Genomic DNA, 8,708 nt, shown 5'->3' on the forward strand with positions numbered 1-8,708 from the left:
CACGATTCATATCTCGAAACTATAACTACCATTCAAGTGTCACTGTGATTAAAAGTAACCTTTCGTTAGAATCCTTAGGTACACGCCGCGATATCGCCCTCCTAACATTATTTAACAAGTATGTATACCCCAATCGATCCTGTCCGCTTCACCTCGATGTTCCATCCCGCAGGTCCAAAAGATTGCACAATCACCTTAGTTTTACAAGAATATATGGTGACACATTAGCATTCAACTCATCAGCACTTCCACGAGCCATCAGATTATGAAATAACCTGCCAGACATTATCGCTTCTCTTCCTAATCTAGAAGCGTTCCATCGCCAACTCATCACATTATATCACTGAGCCTTCATTTTGCCTTATTTGTCTTGTGTATACATTTTTATTAAATTTGTTGCAGCTGTTAAATGTCTTGATGGGTTTTATTTACTTGTGTTTGCCTATGTACTCCTTCCGTTCTTTTTTTTCCTTACCATTTTTTTAAGCGCCATTCGGGGCACTGTGTGCCGCTTGCTTTTTATTGTGCTTAATCTGTGTGTGTACCATTGTGCTTTAATCTGTGTCGCGTATTTCTTTTTCTTAACGATATAATAATTTCCGCGTCGTACTATTTTGTTTGTTCATATATTAATTACCTTTGTATTTTTTGCCTGTTTCCTTACATTTTATGTATATATTGCACTGTATAGATTTTATGTCCCCCTTACACAAAGCCTAATGGGCCTGTAAGGTATTTTCAAATAAATAAATAAAAAAAGTACATATATGGCCGGTTCGAATCTCTCATGAGACTTGTCATCTAACTTGATTAAGAGTTGTGTGCTGTATGCAACGAGAAACTGTATGTCGTCAACCGCAATGCTGCTAGACAAATGGATTACGTCACAATCTTGATATAACTGGTGGGAGCATGGCCACCGCATGGAAGTACGCCTGCGGTGAGAACTTCCGACCCACGATGGTTTTAGTTGTGCGGACGGCTGGCCAATTTTCAGTTATTTAGGCATCTAATTGAAAACAAAAGTCCGAAGATGTAGAGCATGACACACGTGCACATACTCACGTGCACATACTCACATGCACATACTAACGTGCACATACTCACATGCACATGCATGCACACATGCTCACATGAACATGCTCACATGCACATACTCACATACACATACTCACATGCACATGCATGCACACATGCTCACATGAACATGCTCACATGCACATACTCACATACACATACTCACATACAAACCTTGGCTTGCGTCTGTCAACTGGTGCTTACCGCACATCTCCTATAAACAGCCTCTACGTAGATACAAATGAGTCTTCCCTCGAATACAGAAGATCATTACTTACTTGCTCGTATGTTTTGAAAATACAATCCCTGCCAAACCACATATGCTTCCCTATAGTTACAAAGTGCACCTCCAGAATATTGTTCCAAAACAAGCCACACTCAATCAAACCTTTATCTCTCCGTTTTGAAGAAAAATGCCTAGAACTAGGAATACTGCAGAGCCTTCCAAACATCGCCCCGAGGCAAGATCCAGTACCACCCTGGTACAGTCTCCCATGTTTATGTGACTTCACACTTACACAGTTTCAAAAAAACCTTTCTCCTCATGAACACATGCTACAAGAGTTCTTGGCTCTGGAGGAAAAATATAAAAATTACAGGGCTTTTTATACTGATGATGCTAAGACAGCACATCATGTGGGAAGCGCTATAGGGCAAGACAAATGGGAAAAAGCAGTAAAACTGCCTAATTGCGCATCAGTTTTCACTGCTGAAAGTTATGCCCTTTCCGTAGCCGTAAAACATATACTAAAGAAAAACATAGAAAAGAGCATAATCTTCAGTGATTCCCTCAGTGCTATCACAGCTCTACATCCCAGTAAAGCAGTAGAGCCCTTAGTGGGAGGCATAATACATACCACAATAGCAGCAGAAACACGGGGGCAGGAAATAAAGTTCTGCTGGGTACCGAGCCTCATAGGGATCAGAGGGAATGAGAGAGGCCGATGCAATTGCTGCAGCTGCCTGCAATGTAAAAATTCAGAAAGAAAGTATACCATATCGGGATGCAAAAAAATTTATACAAACAGAACTGAGAAGAAAAGGGCAAGCTTCATGGGACAATGAAGCAAACAACAAACTGCATGCCGTGAAACCAAAACTTGAGGAATAGAAGTCATATATCCATCAGAAGCGCTTATTTGAAGTAATTTTGTGTCGCCTCCGTATCGGACATGCCCATCTGACGCACTTCATTCTTAGGGAAAAAGAAAGGCCGATATGTGAAGGATGTGGAGAAGAAGTAACTATAAACCACATTTTACTCTCCTGCATAAAGTTCGAGAAACTGAGAGAAAAATATTTTACACACTTCTACAGAGAGCAAATTCCATTTCACCCCGCCTTGCTCCTCGGAGAGGATGCAATTGTCGATACATTCAGTGTCTTTAAATTCTTAGAAGAGGCAATGCTCCTAAACAAGTTGTAATGTCCTTGATATCTGTAGTTCGTATTCCTAACATAAAACATCTCGTGTTTGGCGCATGATAGCCTTAGTTGCTTATGCGTCATTAAACCCAACACAACACACAAAACACATACTCACATGCACATAAACACATGCGCATGCACACACACGCACGCACGCGCATACACACACACGCGTGCTCGCACGTGCGATTTGTTATAGCTGACCATAGAAAATGTTAGACTGCAATACATTAGGACACCAGAATTCAGCCATAGGTTATAGATTTCTATAGGAGCCTATAGATGTTTGGGCTGAGTATCTATTGCTGATCATAAAAGTTTGTACGCGACCATAGAAAATGATAAAGACTACAGTACATATATAGGCAATTATAAGTCTATAGAAATGGTTCAAGACTTCTATAGCACACAGCCTATAGCCAAACCCAAAGACTGCCATAGGAATTGCTATAACTTTTCAGATCAAATATCTATAGCCGACACACAACCGATTTCCTATAGCTTTATTTTAGACCATAAAAGTTTATACCTGACCATAGAAAATGCTAGACTGCAATACATAGGGAACCATAAGTCTATAGAATAGGTTAAAGACTTTTATAGAACAGATTATAAAAAAAAACCTAAAGGCAGCCATAGAAGCGGCTATAGATATTTGGGCCAAATATCTATTCGCCGTGAGATCGACCTAGAGGTGGCGCCACCGCCATTCCGGTAGTGTGGATCGGCAGCCGGCGGCGCTCGCAGAAACGCACGCTGCGTAGGTCTGCTTCCGAGTTTACGGCGGGTTTGTTGGCGATGAAAACGTGTCTTGTGCAGTATTTCTGCAATATTGCAGAAGGAAATCCAAGGATTTCGCCAATGCAGCAGAAGAAGAGCGGATTTTAGAAAAACAAAGTACGCAACCACCAGTCTTCTAGATTTACTCTGCACGTTTCTTGCGCTTTACCGCGCTCACGCGCCTAGTGCTTGGGCCTGCCTAATGACAGCTTTGTTTTTCTTATCGACTTTTAAACAGTTTTCGCGTGTCTCATGCGAGTGAGACCGGCGACTTTAGTGTCAAGCCCACGCAGATACAAGGTTCGTGCTGTGACCTGCAGTAATTTAGATTGAATCGAGAAAGCCTGGTTCATTATATCGTACTTGACTCGAGGATTAAGCAGGTTAAATGTAGCATTGGCAGCGCACTGCATGGCGAGTTGCTTTAGACAGTGCACATCAACTCTGGCCCAGACAACCACGCACAAGTATTCCTCAAAAATGAGATCACGCCGACAATATACAGGAAACCTCGCCGCACTGGAAAGCTGATTGTTCACGTGTACAGCGCTGAGTGGATTGATTTTGCCGAGATGATTTTTGCGGCCACTGTCATAGAATGTGATAGTGTATTAATGCATGCGCCACTAACTGTAAATGATTTCCTGAAAACGAGGAAAGTATAAGGGATTTCTGATGTGTGTGATGTTAATATATAACGGTAAATTAGTAGTGTAATTATTTTGTTTTGCAATGCGAATAAATTTCACCGTGTGAGAGAACGTTTACACACTTGACAAAATTTACAATAATCAGCGATTAATTTTCGGTAACGTTAAAGTGCAAGCTACGAATTACTCGCTGCGAAGAAATCGTTATAAACTGTGCATGGGCACTGTCATGTTCTGGGAAGCAATTTTACAGGCTGAAAATTTCTTTATCACTATTTATTTAGCAGTGACTAAATCTTATGCGAAGTAAAATATTAAGGTTGCTTCCAAAACAGGTGCTGGATATAAAACTATTCCGAAAGAAATAGAGGGCATCTTATCATGCGACTATAAAAATGTATTTATTCCCGAACTAAACACTGATATTTAAGCCCGCATGAAGTTGTGTTACTCCCCTTGTCAGAAACGACGAGTTTGCTCGGAAGACAGCACTTGGACGAAAAGAGATTATACCTAATGATTATAATTGGCTACCAGTAAAGTATATTAATTTAGGTGTATTATGTAATATTTAGTGTAACAATTAGGAGCAGGGAAGATGTTTCCCAAACATTCGAGCATTTCTCTAAAGCAAAATTTGCTCACTACCACTTTTACGGATGCAAAGAAGCCTTCAACAGCAAAAAAAAAAAAAAAGCAAAGAAATGCATATTGGCCCGGGTTTAACGTATGAAAGCGGCATCGGCTATGACGGATGATTGCAGAGGCTGGTTTTGGTGTCGTTTTTTTTTTCATTATTAATGCCACATTTACCACGTGAGATTGTTTATTGTGCAGTCAAATCCCACAGCAGGGGAACGCCTTTCGAAACGGTTGTGATTAAATCCCCCGTTCTCGAAATCAGCAGTCGAGCGCCCTTACCATTGAGACACCGCGACATGTAGAGGTTTAAAAGCAAAAAAAAAAAAAAAGTACTCACACAACTCTATCGTGCATACAGACGGCATAGTAGGCTTACAGTGGTCTGTTCAAACTGCATTCTGCTATATAAAGCAGTCTGCGGTGGCATGTTTTAGTAGCTGCGGTATTCCAAACAGAAACGGGAATATGCGATTTCTGAGCGTTTGCATTAACTTTTATTGACGGCAACGACGACCTTTTTTTGCTTTGACACGGTGGTAACGACAGTACCACTTCGTTTGAGACATTGCATATCAAAAGATCTCAAGCGCCGAAGACCGCGATGGATGATGTCCTTATCCAAGCATGACATGCTCGATACGGACAAGTATATATTTTTTTAATGAAGCGTAGGGTTATAGACTGTTCATATTTATTTTGCAAAAGGCATATAGGTAAGCAAAAGCTCACAGGAACCGCGAAACAAACAAAAACACTCCTGTACACGCCGCATGCGCGCGCGTAAATCACTTCGGGCTGGCACGCGACGCGAAAACGCATCCACACTGAGTAGGTTTCGCCGCTGAGCCGCAAGGTGGCGCCTCTGCTCGATCTCGAGGCCAATAGCCGGCCATGCAAAGGATTTTTTATAGCTAGTAGTAAGGCTTGTACTAGAAGTTTTTGTTCAAGTACACTGGCCCTTTGTCGTGGTTACACAGTTAAGCGAAGGGAACTATGTGATAGCCAAAGTTACTGCCTACAATTGCCGCTCTCGCACCACCCAAGTAGCCTATGTGGCTCATCTTAAGCGTTGCGTGCGTCGTATACAACCTGACACGCTCGAGGACGAGCTTCGTCTGCAACGGTGGAAATTGTCACGCGCTATGCAGCGACTGTTGTGAAACAAGTGAAAGTGACTGTATGGTTGGAAGAGGAGGCGGACAAAGTGTGAGGGACGTTGGCCTGGCTACCTGTTCTGCCTCGAATCCATCCCCCATCGTATACGTTCATCTGTGAATAAACGCATCCCATCCCTATTGCAAAAACCAGCGTCTCCAGTGTGAAACCAGTAAGATTTTCGCGCTGGTTTTGCACTGGATCTGCTGGGCACGCTGGAGGTCTGCGATATTCACTGGAGCACTAACGGGAAGACACTGGCTGCACTGGTGCGATGGAAGAAAAACGCTGGGATTAGCCTTTGGACGCTGGGTGTGTCGCTGGCATCCGCGATGCACTGGGAGAAGCGCTGTATGTGCGCTGGGGCCGCACTGGTGCCAGTGCCCCAGTATAGCCGGTGCGGCCTGCGGCGTCAGCCGGAGTAGCATCCCTCAGGGGCCAACAGGGCAACAGCGTACTCGCAATCGACCATCGGGGCGCATATGAAAAATATGGTTCAAGCAAGCGCTTTTTGCTGCGAAGTCGTTGCGCATTTGTAAGAAAACAAAGGCAGTATCTTTTTTCTAGAGTTTCCATGTTTCGATAGGTCGTTTCGAGCGTTTCAAGAAAGACCATGACCACCGCGTCTCTATCTCATGACACACTGACGATTAACGCACAACTAAAGCTAGAATTGAATAATGTGGGCTACCATGCATAACCAACTTCAGACCTGATCTTAAGGGCACTCTAACACAATGATTACTGTCAAAATGTTCAATGCGGGCTCAATCGCAGGCGAGCGTAGCCTACACCACGGCCCAGTATAAACAGCACAAAGAAAAAATAAAACGAGGAAGAGAGTAGTTTACCGAGCGATGGGCCCATGAGAGAAAAAACAACAACATACAGCGCTTGTAATGTATAATATTTGGCGTGTTTCTCAAGCTTTTGCGCTCCTTCTTACTCTGCGTATGAAGCAGCCGAGCCCTCGGTCATCGCAACGCTTCCCGAAATGTTTACATACAAATAAGGTTTAGTTACACGCAATATAGGGTCATCGCTTCTGCGCTTGCCGGTATTGAAGCTTGGTCGCACTTTTTTCCTTGAAGGTTTGTACTAAAGCTCCGTGTTTAGCGAAAATTACGCCCACGGTAGCAGAGCACTACCGAAGAGCCGGCGTTGGTAAATTTGCCAGCGATGTCAAACTCCACATGTTAAAATGATTCCAGGGCACAAAATAGCGTGCATAGGCACCCAGAACATTAGTTTCAAGTCGTGAGAGTAGACAGCAAGCTCCAATGATCAAGAAGTTGTAATTGTTAGAGCGGTAGCAATGGCCTGTAGACTGCGAAACATGAAGTCCAAACTTTATAAATGCAGGTCATAACATAAAATGCAAAATGTTTCGAAGAATTCCAGTTCTCGTCATGTCCGAGTGGTTAGCGTGGTGAGCTAGTGATTGATATGTGCCTAGGGACGGAGTTCGAAGCGCGCTTGGTGCAGCCAATTTTTTTTTACCTGTTTTAGGTTTTTCTTATGTACCTAACTTGTTTCGTTACTTTTTACTTTTAATTTTTATCCCACGCCTTTTTTTCTCCGGGCGAACAGTGCCGCCAGTGCGGAGCGTCCCAGTATGCCGCGTCCCTGTGCGCCCAGTTTCCAGCGTCATACTGGGACCATAATCAGGTATGGCGCTGGTGCGCTGGCACCCAGTGGCACTGGTTTTTGCAATAGGGATCCGTAACAATATATATATATATATATATATATATATATATATATATATATATATATATATATATATATATATATATATATATATATATATATATATATATATATATATAGTGAAAGGGGGTTTTTACTGTGCTTTAACAGGGATAATAGCCCTGTCGAAGTTTCACGGTGAACCACACAAGAACACAGCCAGTCTCAGTCTCCACAAGCGAGCACGAGCAGCGCAGCGGCACTTCGTCGTCCTTATCCTCGTCTTCGTGATATTCTCGCCTACTTAATCCTCGTCTTCGTATATACTCGTGTAGTTCACTACAATTTTCCCCGGAGCGAGGAGGAGCCATCCTGGCGACCTATGGTGAGGGCAAGAGGAGCGGATCGTAGTAGGTTTTGAGGCGGCTCACGTGCACAGTTTCGCGGCCGCGATGACGCATGTCCGAAGAGGTAGTGAGTGGCTCCACGATGTAATTCACAGGGGAGGTTTGACGGACAATGCGGTAGGGGCCGTGATACTCGGTTCGAAATTTTGATGACAATCCCGGTGGGGTGCCGGGAACCCAAAGCCAAACAAGGGATCCTGCAGGAAAAACGTGTGGCGTCTGATCTTTGTCGCGGTGATGCTTTTGGCGGCCTTGAGATTCCGATGTAAAACACCGGGCCAACTGGCGACATTCCTCCGCATGTTTGGCAACGTCTGAAAGGAGAGTACACTCGGAGGAGTCGGGACGATATGGTAAAATAGTGTCCATCGTAGACGACGCCTCACGCCCATAAAGGAGGAAGAAAGGGCTAAATCCAGTAGTTGACTGCGTGGCGGTGTTATAAGCGTATGTCACGAAAGGAAGGACAGCGTCCCAGTTAGTCTGATCGGCGGCAACGTACATCGTCAGCATATTTCCAAGAGTGCGATTGAAGCGCTCAGTCAACCCGTTTGTTTGAGGGTGGTAGGCTGTTGTGGTCCGGTGTATGATGCCACATTCGGCTAGTAGAGATTCAACGACGTTGGAAAGGAAGACGCGTCCTCGGTCACTCAGCAGCTCTCGCGGCGCGCCGTGGCGAAGAACAAAATGATGTAGCAAGAACAGGGCAACTTCACGGGCAGTAGCGGCGGGTAAAGCGGCGGTCTCGGCATACCGGGTGAGGTGGTCGATACCGACGATAATCCACCGGTTCCCAGAAACCGTGCAGGGAAGTGGCCCGTAAAGGTCAACGCCAATGCGGTCAAAAGGGCGGGCCGGGCATGGAAGTGGTTGTAAGGGG

Source organism: Amblyomma maculatum, unplaced genomic scaffold, assembly GCF_055883805.1.
Source record: "Amblyomma maculatum isolate TAMU_Amacu unplaced genomic scaffold, ASM5588380v1 scaffold_13, whole genome shotgun sequence".
NCBI lineage: Eukaryota > Metazoa > Arthropoda > Arachnida > Ixodida > Ixodidae > Amblyomma > Amblyomma maculatum.